The sequence below is a fragment of the Malus sylvestris genome, chromosome 9 (assembly GCF_916048215.2).
Source record: "Malus sylvestris chromosome 9, drMalSylv7.2, whole genome shotgun sequence".
In the NCBI taxonomy this organism is placed as follows: Eukaryota; Viridiplantae; Streptophyta; class Magnoliopsida; order Rosales; family Rosaceae; genus Malus; species Malus sylvestris.
The window spans coordinates 26,375,123-26,394,603 of NC_062268.1; the positions used below are offsets into that span (position 1 = coordinate 26,375,123).

The 19,481-nt window shown below is 35.3% G+C and overlaps 1 long non-coding RNA gene across 1 annotated transcript; it reads right to left on the reverse strand.

The window, feature by feature from the left end:
• Positions 1-502: 502 nt before the first annotated feature.
• Positions 503-4,191, reverse strand: LOC126584001 (uncharacterized). Its single transcript, XR_007609927.1, has 4 exons — positions 3,881-4,191; positions 2,801-2,888; positions 2,215-2,306; positions 503-757 (listed from the first exon to the last, which is right to left on the reverse strand). It is a non-coding gene; the product is annotated as an uncharacterized LOC126584001 (long non-coding RNA).
• Between the last annotated feature and the right edge of the window lie 15,290 nt (positions 4,192-19,481).

The window sequence follows — 19,481 nt, forward strand, 5'->3', positions numbered from 1 at the left end:
ATTTTTGTTACGTGCATAAATATTGGGTTATTATACTATAGTTCTAGAAATGATGTGTGTTATTTTGGTTCACTTTCAGAAATAATGTAAGTTATTTTGTTGTAGTTTAAGAAATAGTGGTTATTCTAAGTTATTTTGCTATAATATAAGTAATATTGTTTATTTTGCTCCTTTACATAATGAGTTATTTTGGTTCAATTTTATAAATAATGTGAGTCTTTTGTTTTGTTCTATAAATAGTATGAGTTATTTTAGTTCACTTAGCTGTAGTTTAAAAAATAATTTGAGTTATTTTGGTTCACTTTCAGAAATAGTGTTGATTATTTTACTATAATTTCACAAATAGTGTTTATTTTGTTACCTTCAGACATAATGTGAATTATTTTAGTTCATTTCATAAATAGTGTGAGTTTACTTGTTATAGTTCAAAAAATAGTTGTTGTAGTTCATAAAATAGTGTCTTAACTATTTTCATTGTTACAAATGGAACAAATGAAAAATGTTAGGGTGAAGAGTTTCGCTAATTGATATTGTTGCAAAATATCACTGTCAAGTTCTTCAAAAGGGAAAAGTTAATGAAAATCTTCTTGTTCTCTACCATTACATGAAACCATGTGAGGAATCTAAAGAAACAAATTATGCCTAAAGATAAATGATGACACAGAAATAGAATGGTAATAAGCACAAACATCTCTGGTGCCTTGAATGGATTGTGAAGACCATGTTTTGGGCACTTGGACAAGCTCTCCACAAATGGCTGCGATAGCAATCCAGCAATCCAAAAACATTAGTTACGGGACAAAACATTTCGACAAACCGTCAAACGCATTGTACGAAACTAATTTGAACGATCAAACCGTCAAACTTGTTTGTATATGCTTCAAGATCGCATACGCCAAAAATGGCAAAAACCAAGCATGCAGAGATCAAGTAACGGGACAAAACATTTCGACGGTTATAAAGGAAAAATCACTATTTAACGGTAGTTTTAACTCCGATTTTGATGATTTTTTACAGCTACACTCCTGGATCCTATATGAATACAATGAACTAATTCGATCATCAATTTAAAGTATTAATACAAGTGGATACCACAAAATCTTATGTTATACTTAATGAAAGTATAAATAAACTCTAAGTGTTAGTGAATCTATCGTTTTGATGGGAAACGCATTGTACGAAACTAATTTGAACGATCAAACCGTCAAACTTGCTTGTATATGCTTTGAGATCGCATACGCCAAAAATGGCAAAAATCAAGCATGCAGAGATCAAGTAACGGGACAAAACATTTCGACGGTTATAAAGGAAAAATCACGATTTAACGGTAGTTTTAACTCCGATTTTGATGATTTTTTACAGCTACACTCCTGGATCCTATATGAATACAATGAACTAATTCGATCATCAATTTAAAGTATTAATACAAGTGGATACCACAAAATCTTATGTTATACAAAATAATAACACTGTTTCTAACGATTACAGATTTAGGCATTATGGCTATTCCTAGTAATTCAAACTTCAAACTTGATCTGGTAGACGGTTTTGAAGAGAGAGATGGGCGATGGAGGTAGCTGCTGTAACTGGGTATGTAGTTTATGCCTCCCAAACAGATCAAATGAAAAGAAAAAAAAGTTGGTGACTTTGCGCGACGCATGCCCACCTACGTCGCGCAAAACATGTTGGCCGACGTAGGTGGGCATGCGTCGCGCAAAGGTGGGAAAAAGCGGTAAATTCTTAGGGTTTGGCGCCAAAATTTTGCGCGACGAAGGACTACGTCGCGCAAAACGGCTTTGCGCGACGTAGGTGTACGTACGTCGCTCAAAGTTGTTTTGCGCGACGTAGTCCTTCGTCGCGCAAACTAACGTCGCGCAAAGCTGTTTTGCGCGACGTAGGTGTACGTACGTCGCGCAAAACGGCTTTGCGCGACGTAATTTTATGCGTCGCGCAAGTTTTCGTCGCGCAAACATGTTTTTGTACTAGTGACTGACGTTGAAGAAATCACATTTTAAGCTAATTACTATGTTGCATTAGAAAGGGAAATCAAAATAGGACATGATGAAAGGAGAGTAGGCACTTCGAAAAGTGCCTATAGTATTTAACCAAGATGGGTGCTCAGTTGCTATATATGCACTCTACAAAGGAAATGGAAGATTTGAAAGAAAAAAAAAAACAAAAACTGTACTTTTATTATACAATCTGCAAGCATACCTTAATTCCTATTTCATCAACTTCGCAAACTCTAATGAATGGCTCCCCATTTAAAGGATTCCATCTATTCGTGTTCTTCCATTTACCCTGCACTGAAAAAATACAACATTTCTTTTTCATAGATTTCAATGCTTGATTTTTTTCCCAAGTCATTTTTACGAGAGGTCCATACACCACTGTATGAAAAGATAACATAGAAAATACTATGAAAAAAGTTGATGTAAGGAAATAAACTTAACGAATCAGGTTATAATCGTTCAAGATTTTAGTCTCTAGTTACAACTCCAAAACGAATTATTGTTCTGAGTGCAGAGCACTTTTCATGGGAACCAATTTCCACTGGCAAATGACCCTTGATTTTGAAATTTCGTCAATGGAGCGGTGAACAACGACGATGATTTTCTACAAAAATTCCTCTCAAATTGATTAGGATTTGAAAATCGACTCTCAAAGCCTTTGAACTTGCTCCTATAACATTGGTTAAAATCGATGGTTCCTATAGTTTACATAAACGCATATAATAAAATACCCAGATATGACGTGTTACAATCACAAAGGCAGCATAAGTAATAAAAAGCATTGTTACCTTCATACATGTAACAAGTGTGTCTCCCTTTTTCTTTCCGGTCGCTTTGTCAAAATAGCTTCACACGAGGCTTTTTTGTTTTAGGATCCTATAAATTCCATTGAATAAGGAGCTTATTAGGTGGGAAGAATGAGCACAGATATTTATTAATTAAACCACAAAGTGGATCTTTGACAAGTAACACTAAGTGTAAAACTTAGTTTCATAATGCGATAACAAGACCACTTTCCAATATAATTTGACAATAACTCTTAAAAGGAAAAGTCTAAGAATTTGGTTGTACAGACACTGGACTTAAAAAAAAAAATCTTTATGCAGAAAATGCTTTAAAGCTATATAACCCCGTAATTTTTTACTCTATGCCTCAGATAAGTACCATGCATCTTTAAAAGTATCCATCCCAAAAAAATAACAATTCAGGGATCGGGGTAAAGTTCTTCACTTCTGTTAAGTATACTTTTGGTTTGATTATGCCGTTGCCAAGTTTCTGTCATAGTTTTATATATAATTCTATTTAACGGTTCGGTTCATCAACTACCAATCACCGTCAAAAACTATATGCATACTAGCTAGTATATATTCATATTTTTGATTAAATGTGCGCATATATATATATATGTGTGTGTGTGTGGATTCATTAAAATGAAATCTCAAAATTCTTTAAAATTCTCTTCTGTTGGCTTTCAATGCCATTTCCATGTTCATCATCTTCTCAAGACCAATGCCATTTCCATGTTCATCATCTTCTCAAGACCTCTAATAGGTGCTCAAGATAAACATACTTTTAAGTCCATAAAACGAATAATCACAAATTAGTCAAACCCATAGAAAAATTAGTCACAGTGATCCCCAATAAATCACAAGTTACATAATGAAATTACATCAAATGAACAATCACAATGGAAGACGAAATCCTAATTATGCAATTCCACCAAACATTGAAACCCTATAATTCACAATTTTATATGCACCAAACCCTAAAATAGAAGACCATATCCTAATTCCTAAATTCCACAAAACACGAAAACCCTAAAACACAAATCAAACATCACATAAATTATAGAATCCATAATTTTATACCTGCTTATACTTCTTTTATCGCATTTCGTTCACCGTCTCGATGATGAACTCGGTGGAGAAGATGTTCGTAAGCTTGGTGCCGTAGCCTTTGCGTCCACCGATGGCCTTCTTCACCGTATCATCATAGTTGCTACTAGTCAGGAGGTGTCCAAAGATCAACTCCGAGACGTAGACCCTCTCCTCTTCGTGAATCTCGACGGGAAACTCCAGTGGTGTTGTAGACGCTAATGCGGTGTTGTTCGACGTCAATGGGCAGAGACAATGAGGAAGATGAAGTTCTTTGCAAGGCTTATAGATGGGTGTCGGAAGATAGTGTGAGAGGGAGTTCTCAAACAAGTGAAGGTGTTTGGACTCATGTGTCCAAAAAATACTTAGAGTTCTACGAAGGCACCACTCCATTGAATACCCGAAACCATGAGAGTTGTTCCTCAAGATGGAAGAAACATCTTCAACCAAGTTCGAACAAATCGCATCAAACACTGTTAGCAACCGTAAGTAGACATGAAAACGGCGCTAATTACTATGACAAAGTAAGCGTTTTCACAATTTATTTTAAATATTTAATTATATTACATTTAATTTCATAAATTAATTTTCTTTGATTTTTGTAATTATATTACATTTAATTTCATAAATTAATTTCCTTTAACTTTTGTAATTATATTTTCTAGGTACTTCAAGCGGATGAATTGTATATGGAGGGCAGCTCGAAACCCTTTTAGATTCATGGTTGTTGGGAAATTTGTAAAGGATGAGTATTATTTGAAGATCTGATGCGATGAAAGTTAAGCACTCAAATTAAACCCTCTTGTTGTCAAATTGTAGTATAAATGCAAGTAGGGATCGTTCTAAACCGGGGATTAGGAGGGCTTGCTAAAACCTCTAAACTAACTCAAAGACATAAAAACAAAGTTAAAAACTTTTGAATAGACTCAAAGGACTCAAAACAGATTCTAAAGACGCAAAACAACTTAAATACACTCAAAATTGCCTAAAAACATTTACTGGGCAGATTTGACTCTAACACAACTTTGGATGAATTTAGTGTTTTGGTTTGAATCAAAACACTCAAAAACACAAACAAAACCGAAACTCAACACTTTGAAACAAGAAAGTAAAATGGGGATTTTGGTTTTGATGAATTTGAAATAAACAAGCAAGTTATAAAACTAGGCAGATTATAAAATGAATTTGAGAAATAAAATGATGGATGGATTAGTTAGAGGTCCGTTCTTCACACATGACACACTTGTACATGAATCGATTTCCAATTGCTTTTCAATAAACTATGATACTCAACACCCCAGATTAACCGTGATGCACAAATTAACCCTCAGATTTTCCTTTACTCATTGAGTTGGATGAATGCATGCAACAACCTAAATCATTCTCTAAAAGTCCCCTGTATGAATGCATAATAAAGATACAATCAGAGATCATTACGTGCAATGAAAATCATAAGTGTTGACAAGGCAATTATAACTATGAATGCATGATACATTTGCCAAGAATTCAATTAACACGATTGTGATAAACAACCTTCACTACTCATGAATATAAACTTGTAACAATTAGGTGAAACTCATTTATATTCTAGCATCTAATTCATGCATGAAAACTAAGTATGCATCCTTAATAAACATACAAGAATCAGTTATGAATAATGAATAAAATAGATAATTGAATTGCAATCACAACTTATCAAATCACAATTGGAAGAAATCAATTCAAATCTCAAGCATGTTCATGGCTTCAAACTTCCCCCTAACTAAATAGGGGTTTAGCCACTCATAATTGCAACAAAATTAGAAAATAACAAAGTAGACATTGAAAGCAAGAACGGAGTACACCTAAAACGCTCCAAAGTTCCAAGCTTGAAACGCCAAGGACCTTTGTTTTCACCACCTTGTTGTAGCACAAGTGTCTAGGATGTGTATGGATATATGGATGGAATGGATTTGCACGGCTAAGAGATGAAAGTGTATGGATTGGTGAGATGTAGTATGGCTAGATGAATGGATGGAGGTCACGGCAAGGAAATTGTGTTTGTGAATGAAGTTGTGAGATGTGAAGATGTAGTGTCTTTGGATGGAGATCGAATCCAAATTATGGTGAAGGGTGGATGTATTTATAAGCTAGGGAGAGGAGTGTATGGAGTTGTAATGAGTGGATGTAATGGGTGTAGTGGGTGAGTGTTGTGGTAATGAGTGGATGTAATGGGTGTAGTGGATGAGTGTTTGGTAATGAGTGGATGTAATGGGTGGATGTAATGGGTGTAGTGGATGAGTGTTTGGTAATGAGTGGATGTAATGGGTGTGGTGGATGGATGTTTGGAGAATGGATGTGTTGGGTGAAATGAGTGGATATAGTGGTAGGTGAATGTGTTGGGTGAAATGAGTGGATGTAGTGGTAGGTGAATGGATGTGTTGGGTGAAATGAGTGTGCTAAAATGGTTATTTATTAGGAGAGGATGATGCACAAACTTCAAATTTCGTCCATTCCTTTTGCTCCAAGCATATGCCATCCATTCCATGCCCAAAAATGCTTCAAAATGCTCCAAAATGCACTTCTTTGCCACATTAACCCTTTGGACCTACAAACACACGAAAATAGCTTAAAATACTAAAATAACTACGAACTAACAACATAAATGCCAATAAACAAGCTAACTAAGTCGCATACATATGCTCCTATCAAGATCCACCTCAACATAGAGTAGGTCCTACGCCGATGTTCGGAACTACATCCTTAGTTGTAGATATGGATGAAGATGGATCTCCTACCATTCAACAAACAATGGTAGAAAATCTACAAACAATGGTGGAAAATCTGTCTTCGGGTGAAGGTTCCATACCTAGGGTTATAGGACGAAACAGGGCCCGAAAGTTGAAGAAAAAGGGTAAGGCAACAGATGATTACGCCACTCAATAGGAAGTGGGGGCCTCATTGTGATTAATTTACACGCTCCGATCCCGATATTTCCCCGAATACCAGGATAGGCATGTGCTGGCCAACACCCAAGGGTGACGAAAGCCATTTATTGAGTGCAAAGGTTGAAAATAAGGAATAATTAAGACTTATAAATATAAAAGAATAAAGAATATGCATTTAAGGAAAGTGTTTAGAGCATACAACTAACCAGAATACTAAAAGAAATAATATAAAATTGAATGAACAAAGGAGCATGTCTTACACCAAAAGGACTCGAAGATGCCGCTGCGGAAGTACCTTGACGCCGGGATTGTATGCCTCGATTCTAAGTCCTGAATGGGGACGCAAAACAAAGGTGAGTGGACCAAGTTCATATATACAGTAATAATAAAACAATTATCAAGATACTAACCCCCACAATTTATATACAGAAAACTACTAGCATAATAAGTGATAGGTTTACTGAAAACCCTAGCATGCCAAAAACATCTCTAAAGATGTATCGCAGAATAACATCGCGGAAATCAAAACATCAAATGTCTCACAGATCATCTCGTAAGTGCGATGTGCTGCCAGTAAGATCACTGAATAAATATAACTCCTAGCCCTATGCCAGCACCGTGGTCTCTGCGCCCGTAGCCAGAGATTATCAATTCCCGGCCTAATGCATGCTCTGTGTCCCTCAACCCGTAGCTAGGGATTATTTCTCCCGGCCTATCTGCCAACACTAAATCCTTGCCCCAGGCGGCATAGTGTCTACTAGGTACGCACAAATAGTTACGCCTCTCATAAATAACCACTTCATAGTATAAAGTCATCCATTGTCTATACTATAAAGAGGGGTTTTGAAAACATGTTCTAGCATCCTCTCGTCATCCATCAGATAGTCTACCAGTTCATGGTTTTTATAAAAAATACGATATATTAAAATATAACTCAATATAGGCCAACAATTAATTCCTCACAAAAAACGAGACAATAAACAACATTTTCCATAAACATGCTTAACATTAAATTAGTTCACAAACACGTAAGGCATGCTATTCATTTATGCAATTAAACTATGAAATCATGTAATTTTAGAAGAGGTCCACTCACAGATACTCTGTAGCGACAGAGTTATGCGGAAAAGGATTAAGGAAATCCCCACTAGCAACTTCACCTAAGCACAAAAATGTACAATTTATCAAACTACCCAACTATAGAATTTAAAGAAATGGAAATGGGTCTTGGGTTTGGATTCGGATTAGGGTTTAGGTTTTGGTTAAATAGGGGTAGGACCTATTGGGTTTTGGGTTTGGATAGTTTAGGAACAAAAGGGTGAAGGATGATTTTGTGAAAACATGTTCATTTGAATAACATCTATAGCATGCATTTAACAATTAAAAGGCGGAATCATGCTTGCATGCATTCAAAAACAAAACATTAACCATGAAATTCAAAGCCTAGTAGATTGGTGAACCATTAATCAACTCAAAACAAAGTGAGTTGAGATTTATACCTTTGTAGATTCCTCTTTGCATAAGCAAGGGCTAATCACCCAAAGAGAGGGCCTTCATTCCTTGCATCTTAAATCTATGGATTTGGATGGATGAAAAGGTTTCTCCAAGTTCCCAAAATTGAGAACCTCTAAGTCTCTTCACCAAGGTTAGATTGGAGAAGAAATGAGTGACCTTGGAGTAGTGGGATTGCTAGATGCACCCTCCAAGGGGCCAGCCTCTTTAGAGAGAAATGGAGAGACATGTTCTCTCCAATTTTCTCCAAAACAAAGCCTTAATGAATTTTGGCTATAAAGTCATATTTATACCTTTATTCATTTGAGTGGCAAACTTGTAAATAAGTCCAAGTTCACTACCCTTAACAATATGGCTGGCCTTAGGGTGTATTTGGGTTGTTTGGGCCTTTGTGAATATTTAGTCATTAAGTTGTCATACAACTTAAGTCAATGGGCTTAACGTTCGAAGCCCATTGGGCCTTAAGGTCCAAAAACTATCCCGAGGTCTTAAACGAATTTATTCGTTTGATTAATTAACATATTAATTAATCCTTGCCATTAATAAATAATTAAACCATTTAATCATTCTTACTCATCTCCATTGTTTCTTCAATCTTCACCTTACACGGTGTGCGATCCATTAGGTTCCTTTTAGCAAGGCAGTGGGCGATTAAAACCATTTCACATCGATTGTGAATTGAAACTTACTTTCAATTCTCCCTTTAGTGATTACACACGTTTAGGGCTTCCACAAACCATGAGTGACACCTAGCAACATATCATGGTTACCCAAGCTAATCAGAAGAGGTGGAGAACCTATTCAGTTTAGGATTACAAATGCAATACGGTCTTTCTCTAATACAATACTCTTGACCACATTGTTTGGTTTGATAGTTTATTTATTCATGTCTACTATCCAATGTGATTCGTGTGCTTATATGATTACCTTGAATGTGATTTGGAACGCTTTCCTAAATCTCATTCATACTTTGGCCAAAGATTCTTAATCATATCATAGAGTATTCTCCCTCAAACGGTTTGAAGGTTAGAGATCCCTTGTTGCGCATTCACTTGCCTCTATGACTAAGTGGCTTAACCCCAACGATGTCATGGACACCCCGATAGGGTGACTTTGACATAATCAAAGATTAAGGACTTAACCACAAGACAACTGTGATGCCTCAGGTCAAAAAACTACTTTGCATTATCCCAACCATGAGTTCTCATGTGACATGAATATGAGAACTCTTCGTTGATCGTGTTCAGTGAACTCATTCTCTATTGAGCACCTACGTACTTGTCTTGATGTCACACACACCAATGACTCGAGACTAGTCACTCTCCCTGAGAGAAGACACAGTACGTACTAATCTTAACGGACTGTCAATGCCCAATTGGCAATCCTATGATCAGGAACGTTTAGGATGTGTCTACGAAAGAATGGTCTCATGAATCTAACTTCTTTAGATCGCATTCTCCCAATCACATATTCCTTGGACTTTATCGTTTAAGCATATAACATTTATATGAGACGGCTCAAACAATAATCTTTGCCCTTTATAGTTAAACTAGATTAGTTTAACATGTGAAATGTCCGTAAAGTATCATCATATGATTGGTTTTAGGGCACATTTCCAACAATCTCCCACTTGCACTAGAGCCAATCAGCTTGTTCATCAGTGATGATACCTCCTATGTAGTCATTTCATAAATGGCTGAATAGCAGGCCTAGACAATGGATATCTATATGTTATCCATAGAAGCAACCTTGAGAATTACGACGTCACCATTATACATGATTCTCAATCATGTGGTTCAGTCTCTCATATGAGTTCGGACCTTGATGAGACCTTGATTCCCTGGCTTGAGCTATCGCCCCATTAGTGTCATAGTGTCAGTACACTAGATACACTTTCTGGTTGGAACCGAATAGAGAGTTCATAAATGAACTTTCCCATCCAAACAACATTGTTGTAAGCTTCTATATGGCAATATATTTTGCATTCATAATGGAACACACTAAAGTCATTACTTTAATGTTTCCATCCAAATATCTCTTTAGTCATAATAAAGAGATATCCGTTTATCTCTTCATTCATAATGAAGAAACATCCAATGATGGATTAGATTCATAATCTAATACATTTACGCTTCCATTACGTTACTCTAATTCTTCCTCGATCTTTGAGGAATTTATCCTTTAGTATTTCTCAAATACTTAAGGACTCACTTGACAGTTGCCATGGTTTTGATCCTGGGCTTGCACTAATATCGTCTTGTACCGTTCTAGGTACAACTCATATCAATGTTTTTCATACAATATGAAATACATAAATCACCTTTATGCGTATGCATAAAGGATTCTATTTACGCATTATTTCTTTGGGAGTCAAAAGGGCACGTTCCCTTTGAGAAGGGCAACTTGCTAGTCACACTAGAGTCGTCCTTCTAATTGAAGTTTATCATCATATGAGAAACTTTCTAGCATCTTTTGTCTATCATTAGGGATTGATATAATCAAATTATATCTTGAAATCTATCAATATAGATTTCCATCCCATGTATATAGACTATGTCTCCCATATACATTCTATCGTTATAGAATGCTTAAAGTCATAACTTTAACGAAGAAGTATTCTTTTCATTTCCAAAATTAATATATCATATATATATTTAAATTTTAGGAACTTGATTAACTCCCACTAATCTTTTGTAAACCTAGTAAACAAAAGATTCATTTACATCTTTATGAGAAATCAAACGATTTGATCTTTCTCTCATAAGACGCTTATAGCTCCCACTAGCTTGCTAAGATCCATGATGGATGGATCTATACAACTTACATGTCTTGTGATTCATAGTTTTAGACATATATTATCAAGATTATCTTAATAATGGTTTCGAAAACCCATATTATGTCCAAACATTGAATCACCATTTAGTTGTAGCTAGCAATCTTTGAATTAATTGAAACCAAGACTACGTCAAAAATGGTTTCTTCAAAGTCAACCATCCTTTTGATTGTAGTTACCTTAAGCTACCAATTAGCTTATGAAGGTTTCATTATTTCGAGTAAATTGGTACTTTACCATTTCCTTGAGTATATATCATATATATACACTGAATGTTGTCATAAGGATTTTCATTCTTAGTTCTTTCGAATTAAGAGGTGCAACTCTATGACATAGTCATAAAGTTCAAAACCATTCAACTGAGACGGTTTATAAATCCTTATCGACTACCTTGGAGCTTGAGGTATAGGAACTAGGTTGTTATATTTGTTGATTACTTTCTTGTCTCTTAAAGAACCCATTCTTTGAGTTCTATCTCTAGTTCATTTGCTTTTAGGCGAATCACATTGTAGGATTACAATGAACTACCCAACAAAACAACATTTGTTAGTTGGTTTATAGAAGCGATATCCAAAAATTAATTTAAGGGTATCCCACAAGATTGTTATCAAACAAATATTGCTTATTAGCTCACAACCCCAAATCTTAACATGCTTAAGATTTGTCTTTCTTTCCAACTACATCTTATGGAGTCATGAAAAATTTGGAAGATCTTCTAATTGACAATCATATTGTTTTAGAATTATATATCCTATATATGAGTAAGAGATAACATCTAACGAACTAAACCTTATTCAAGTTTGTTCTTCTCCTTAATGGAGAAATTTATTATCTTATGATGCTTCTTTCCTTGATATCTTTCAAGGAGACTCATCTAAAGTGTTTCTTTTCCTTAGATCAAATCTAAGGAGGTAAATACTTTAGACGTCTTACTCATCAACTTACATTTCTTGAATTCTTTGAAACCTTTTCTCAAAGTATTCGGATTTGTGTTTATTCAAAATAAACTATAGTCCAACCGAGAGTGATCTTCAGTGAATGTCATACAACATGAGTAGTATTATGTTGTGGACAAGTGCCACTAACATCTAAGTGAATTAACCTCAACAACTTTGTGATTCTTTCTTCTTTCCAAAAGAATAAAGATTCGAACATTTCGCCTCTATACAATTTTAACAAGAAGGTATTGGATCCGGATCTAACGATCTAAAGCATCCATCTATCACCAACTCGTAACTTATGTTTTAGAGGTATCACAACTTAGTTGGGATTAGTCACTACCTTGCAACCTTTTGGGTTTTAAGCATCATTGTATTCTAAACAGTTAACACTACCATATCATCTCTACTATAGAGACAATCAATTAGATTACTATAATCCAATCATTGATTAATAAAGAACAATGTTTTGTCAAACAAAACATTTATCCATCTCTACTATAGTGACGGAATTAAGTTCCTTAAAATTGGAATGTAAAGACAATCTTTGGTTTTTCCAATTTCTTTGGTAGTTCATATGAGGAAGTAAGTACTATCTGCTTTCACAGAAATCTATATTTTATTCACGTTCAGAATGTGATGCACCTTTTCTTCTCTCAGATATCTTCTACTTCTTATTAGTCACACTTTTACAACGACTGTAAAACATAGTTACTAATACGGAATCAAGCATTCAAGTAGAAGAACCAACTGTTTTGAACTATTCAAGAACAATTTACAACACCTTCGAAAGGTGTGTTCTTGACACTTGCAAGACATTTCTTGCAAATACCCCTTCCAATGTCCATCCTTTCAGAAAGAAAGTTTGTTCCCTTGGAGTTATTTTTATCTTCTTTATTTGACTTTCACCTTTGACTACATTAGTCATGGTCCCTAAACTCCCACTATCTCTCTTGAAACTTATTTCAATTGTGTTATACACATCAAACATTTTGGAGAGCATGTGGTTATTGTTTACTACATAGTTTACAATAAACTTAGTGAACCATTAGGATAAGGAAACAAAGGTGAAGTCCTTGCCTAGTTTCCGTCTCGTTAAGTGGTTTTAACACTTCAACACTCAATGATTCATAATCATCATAAGTCCATGTTGATGGACTATTTTTGTCAACCAACCATTATGTTCTAAACATAATTACAAACTTTCAAGAGTTGTACAAGGCAACTCTCATTTCTTCATACAACAATTTGTAAGTGAAGAATCATGGCACATAAAGTGTCCATGCCCTTGTGCTTACTTCTCAAGTTCCTTGTTCATGTAACAAAGAAACAAGCACTAAGTGTTTGCATTGACTAAGGGTTGTTCAAAGCAACTCTTATTTCTTCATACAACAATTTGTAATTGAAGAATTATGACATTAAAAGTGTTGTCCTCTTTATGATAGACATTTTCTAACATATTCTTCTACTAATACATTATCAATAGGAAGATTGTGAGGATGAGACTACTTAGGTACATTTACAAGCCATTAAAGACAATTTATGGTTTTGTAGTACCAAGTCCGGAAACTAAAGCTTTCGGGTTTTATTTGTCAAGTGTTGGATAGCGTTTGCAAATATATTGGTAAACAAATACATAACGAATATAAATTGATTGATTTTAAGCCATTTGATTCGGGTCTTTAAATCAAATAGCACCACCCACTATTTTTGGCAAATTCCATATCCCTCATTGGAATTCGAGAGTTTTGGAGGAAACTCTTAGTAGGGTATGGGAGACTCACTACTACCAAGCCCACCTCACAATGATATGATATTGGCTAGTATTAATAATAATGAGAGAGTACGCTTACTCATTTGCATCTCTTGCAAGTACCCATCTTATTTGGCCTCTAGAGAATGTAACCTCACAATGATATGATATTGGTTCCATTGCACTTAGTTAAGTCATTCCCACCATGCTTAGTTCATGAAGGGGTTCAAGAATAACCTCACAATGATATGATATCAGCCATCCTCGTTGCCTACACTCACCTCATTATATGTTTATAGATTCCTCCTGAGTATAAGCATGCACTTTGTACTCCCCTATGATAGGGTGAAGCCGGTGTACAAGTCATAAACGATTGGAGCCTACCACAAACATACATTTTAATCTCTATTAAAACAATTTTGGTCCTATTACAACTATTGGTCCATATGATTGTTTTTAGTTGTATATAATACTCCCACTATGCTTATAAAACGGTTTTTAAAGCAAGAGTATATGATACTACTAACATAACCTTTGCATTCATTTGATGGACTATATAGTTGCCTTAGGGCCTTAGGATGACTATGAACCTTTGTTTAGATTCAACACGAGCCTTGTGTTGAATCTCGGTCTAGGGATGGAGATTGATTTTAGTTACGCGTTTAATCACATTAAGGCGTGTTGTCTTAGGGGCGTTGGACCCAACTACTTCATTTTCATGCATATCATATAAAGCAAGAAAGAAGTACTTCAAAGTAAAGGTGAGCTTATGTTCATTACAACATTTGCATAAAACAAATTACTTTAAAGTAAAGAAGAGCTTATGCCCTTTTACAACATTTGATCAAACAAATTACAACCAAAGTCTAATCTACACATTCCCATGGTTCAAACAAATTTGAAACGGCCTATCACATAGCTCAATTATATTAGGCTTAGGTTCATAATCACCCTTTAATTAATTAACACTTTAACTAATTAATTGAATGCAACATTTTCATTTGGTTTTTGTATCCATAAAATTGATTTAAATGGAGCTAAACAAAATGAAAATCCAATTCTCATTTAAAGAGACAAAACAATTTTGTTCTCTACCTAATTTGGGCCAATATGCAATAACCACAACTTTTGGGCCATAAAGCAATTAACCTCAACTTTTGGGCTATATTGCAAAACATTTGGGGTCACTTTGTAAAAACACAAAAGTCCACTACTTCATGTAATTACAACTAGAACCCAAAATTTTAATAATGCAAAAACTTCATTAAAGGAGCAAAACAATTTGTCCTTTAGCATTTTTGGACCTAAACGTAAAAACGTAAACTTTTGGGCCAAAGTGCAAATGCACAAAAGTATCAAAACTTTATGTAATTGCATAAAAGCCCCAAAAGTACTCCCACTTGAGGGAGGGCCGGTTTTGGAGAAGAGAAAAAGGGAGTGGAGATAAGTCCACAAAAATTTGGAAATTTTTTCAATAATGTCATAAAGCCTTGCAAGTGGAATTTGGTTGTTGTGAATCATAAAACCATGCATGTGGTGTGTAAGGTGTGTAAGGTGTGTAAGTCTTAAACACCCATCACAATTTCTATCACCTTTCAAAATAAATGTTTTGGTGATAGAAAATTCACATCAACCAACACAAAACAAAGACTTTATGAAATTAACCAAAACTTTGAATCAAAACACAAACCTTTTTGTTCTTGGCTAAAATGTCAAGAACAATGAAGAACACTCATGAAAAACCCAAAATTTTTCCATGAACATTTTTCACCCAAAAACATTCCAAAACCATTCAAACTTAAGGGAAATAACATCTAACCAAACTAGGGTACATAGGGGTTCCAAAAGTCACTTGAAAACACTTTTAACAAGTCAAACAAGAACCCAAAAATCCACCCTTTGGATTTGGCCGAATTTTCCCAAAAGCATGGCACCAAATTTTAGCTCCAATATTCATGCTCATATGAACTACATCTACAACATTTGAGATGGCAAATTTTCTAACAAAATTTACATTCAAAGAAACAAGAATAAAGCTTGTAACAATTACAATTTTTAAATCACAAACTATGAACTACAAAACCCAAAAGGATTCACCAACTACTAGACGTAGGCTCTGATACCACTTGAAGGATGATTTTGTGAAAACATGTTCATTTGAATAACATCTATAGCATGCATTTAACAATTAAAAGGCGGAATCATGCTTGCATGCATTCAAAAACAAAACCTTAACCATGAAATTCAAAGCCTAGTAGATTGGTGAACCATTAATCAACTCAAAACAAAGTGAGTTGAGATTTATACCTTTGTAGATTCCTCTTTGCATAAGCAAAGGCTAATCACCCAAAGAGAGGGCCTTCATTCCTTGCATCTTAAATCTATGGATTTGGATGGATGAAAAGGTTTCTCCAAGTTCCCAAAATTGAGAACCTCTAAGTCTCTTCACCAAGGTTAGATTGGAGAAGAAATGAGTGACCTTGGAGTAGTGGGATTGCTAGATGCACCCTCCAAGGGGCCGGCCTCGTTAGAGAGAAATGGAGAGACATGTTCTCTCCAATTTTCTCCAAAACAAAGCCTTAATGAATTTTGGCTATAAAGTCATATTTATACCTTTATTCATTTTAGTGGCAAACTTGTAAATAAGTCCAAGTTCACTACCCTTAACAATATGGCCGGCCTTAGGGTGTATTTGGGTTGTTTGGGCCTTTGTGAATATTTAGTCATTAAGTTGTCATACAACTTAAGTCAATGGGCTTGACGTTCGAAGCCCATTGGGCCTTAAGGTCCAAAAACTATCCCGATGTCTTTAACGAACTTATTCGTTTGATTAATTAACATATTAATTAATCCTTGCCATTAATAAATAATTAAACCATTTAATCATTCTTACTCATCTCCATTGTTTCTTCAATCTTCACCTTACACGGTGTGCGATCCATTAGGTTCCTTTTAGCAAGGCAGTGGGCGATTAAAACCATTTCACATCGATTGTGAATTGAAACTTACTTTCAATTCTCCCTTTAGTGATTACAGACGTTTAGGGCTTCCACAAACCATGAGTGACACCTAGCAGCATATCATGGTTACCCAAGCTAATCAGAAGAGGTGGAGAACCTATTCAGTTTAGGATTACAAATGCAATACGATCTTTCTCTAATACAATACTCTTGACCACATTGTTTGGTTTGATAGTTTATTTATTCATGTCTACTATCCAATGTGATTCGTGTGCTTATATGATTACCTTGAATGTGATTTGGAACGCTTTCCTAAATCTCATTCATACTTTGGCCAAAGATTCTTAATCATATCATAGAGTATTCTCCCTCAAACAGTTTGAAGGTTAGAGATCCCTTGTTGCGCATTCACTTGCCTCCATGACTAAGTGGCTTAACCCCAACGATGTCGTGGACACCCCGATGGGGTGACTTTGACATAATCAAATATTAAGGACTTAACCACAAGACAACTGTGATGCCTCAGGTCAAAAGACTACTTTGTATTATCCCAACCATAAGTTCTCATGTGACATGAATATGAGAACTCTTTGTTGATCGTGTTCAGTGAACTCATTCTCTATTGAGCACCTACGTACTTGTCTTGATGTCACACACACCAATGACTCGAGACTAGTCACTCTCCCTGAGAGAAGACACAGTACGTTGATCGGATCATATTTATATATATTTTTACTTTAAATTCACTCGTCTTTTCTTGGTTAGTTCCTTATATTTTTGAGCTATTTACGTTATTTTTGTGTTTATAGGATTTGTTATGCAAAGAAAATAAAAATGGCACAAATGAGTTTTTAATTATTATCTAGTTCTTAATTACTTGAATCTTGGCTAAATTCGTCTTTTTAAATTATTAATTGTCTGCTTCCCATCAATGAAAATCACATATTTGTTTCTTTAATGGATTAATTAATTTGTGTAATGTCACAGACTAAACAAAAAGTGAGGAGGAAAACGTGAGCCTTGGCAGTGACAAAAAGATGGAAAGCTTGCATGGACAACACACATGGCATAAAGAATAAGAATAAGAGGAAGTGGACAGCAGCTGTGAGGGGAAGAAAAGCATAACAGAAAATAGTGGGGATGGCATTAAGAATGGCAGAAAATAAGAGGAAGTGGACAGAGTTAGGTGAGATAGAAGAAGAATAATAAGGGGGGAGGAGACGAGAAATGTGAGGGGGTAGCTGCCTTTGGCAGCTCATAGGAAAGAAAATAATAGAAGGCTGCCTTTGGGCAGCGTGAACCAGGAGGGGTGGACAGAGTGAGACGCGGGGCGAGAGGTGAGAGAAGGAGAGAGACTGACTGACAGACGGCAGGGAAGGCAGAACAGAAAAAGAAAACAGAAAAAAAAAAAGAAATAGGAGAGAGTGACGTGAGGGGCAGAACAAAAAGAAAGGCAGAAATTAAAGAAGGGCGCGGGGAGAGAAGTGAGAGAGAGGAATCAACGAGGAGACAGCTGCCTTGCGGCAGCAGAAAACCGAAGGGAGAGACAGCGCCAGGCAGGAGAGAGGAGCTGCCTTTGGCAGCGTGGAGGTCAGAAAAATAAGAAGCAGACTGGCTTGAGGGCAGAAGCACAGAAACACAGCTTCACTCTATTTTCTTGGTTTTATCTTCTCAACTTCATGTTTAACTTTTGGTTTAATTTGATAATAATATGTAATTAATTTTATTTTGGCTAGAGGTTAATTCAAAGTCATGAATATATTTGTAATATGAATTGATTACCTTCAGTTGTGATTTTTGAGTTGTGATTTAATTTGCTTAACTGCTTGATTGATAACTTATTTTTGTATGTCGATTAAGGATGCATACTTAATTTACATGCATGAATTTGATGCTAGAATATAAGTGAGTTTCACCTAATCGTTATGAACTTATATTCACAAGTAGTAAAGGTTGCTAGTCACAATCACGTTAAGTAAATTCTTGGCATAAGTTTCATGCAAATCATAGTAACGAGTGCCTCGTCAATGCTTATGTTTTTCATAGAACTTAATGATTCTTGCTTGTATCTCTATTATGCAATTCATGTAGGGAACTTGTAGGAAATGTTTTGGGTTGTCGTATGCAATCATCCAACCCAATAACTTGTGGAAAAATTAAGGGTTAATTAGTGCAATTCACGGTTAATTTGGGGCGTTGAGATTTACAATTTATTGAAAGAACAACTGAAAATCAATTTAGGTTGCATATGTGTCATGTGTGGAGAAGAACCCTCTAGCTAGTCCGTCATCTATCCTTTCACCTTAATTTCATGTTTTTGTCAATTCTGTAATTTATTTAAGTTTAATTTACGTCTCGTCAAAACCAAACCCCCCTCATTATTAAATTATATTATTTAGTTAGTTTTCATTGTTTTTAGTCTTTTAATTCAATTTCCGTCCATTTCAATTCCTAGTGTCTAATTTGATTGTTTTCATTATTTTGAGTCATTTTAAGTGTGTTTCGAGTTATTAGAGTTTTTAGCCTAGTTTTGTGTCCTTGAGTCTTGTTTAATATTTTTAAATTAATTTAGAATAGATTAGCAATCCCTCCTAATCCCCGGCCTAGAACGATACCCTACTTACATCTATACTTCAATTATCAAAAAGAGGGTTTAATTTGTGTGTCAAGTA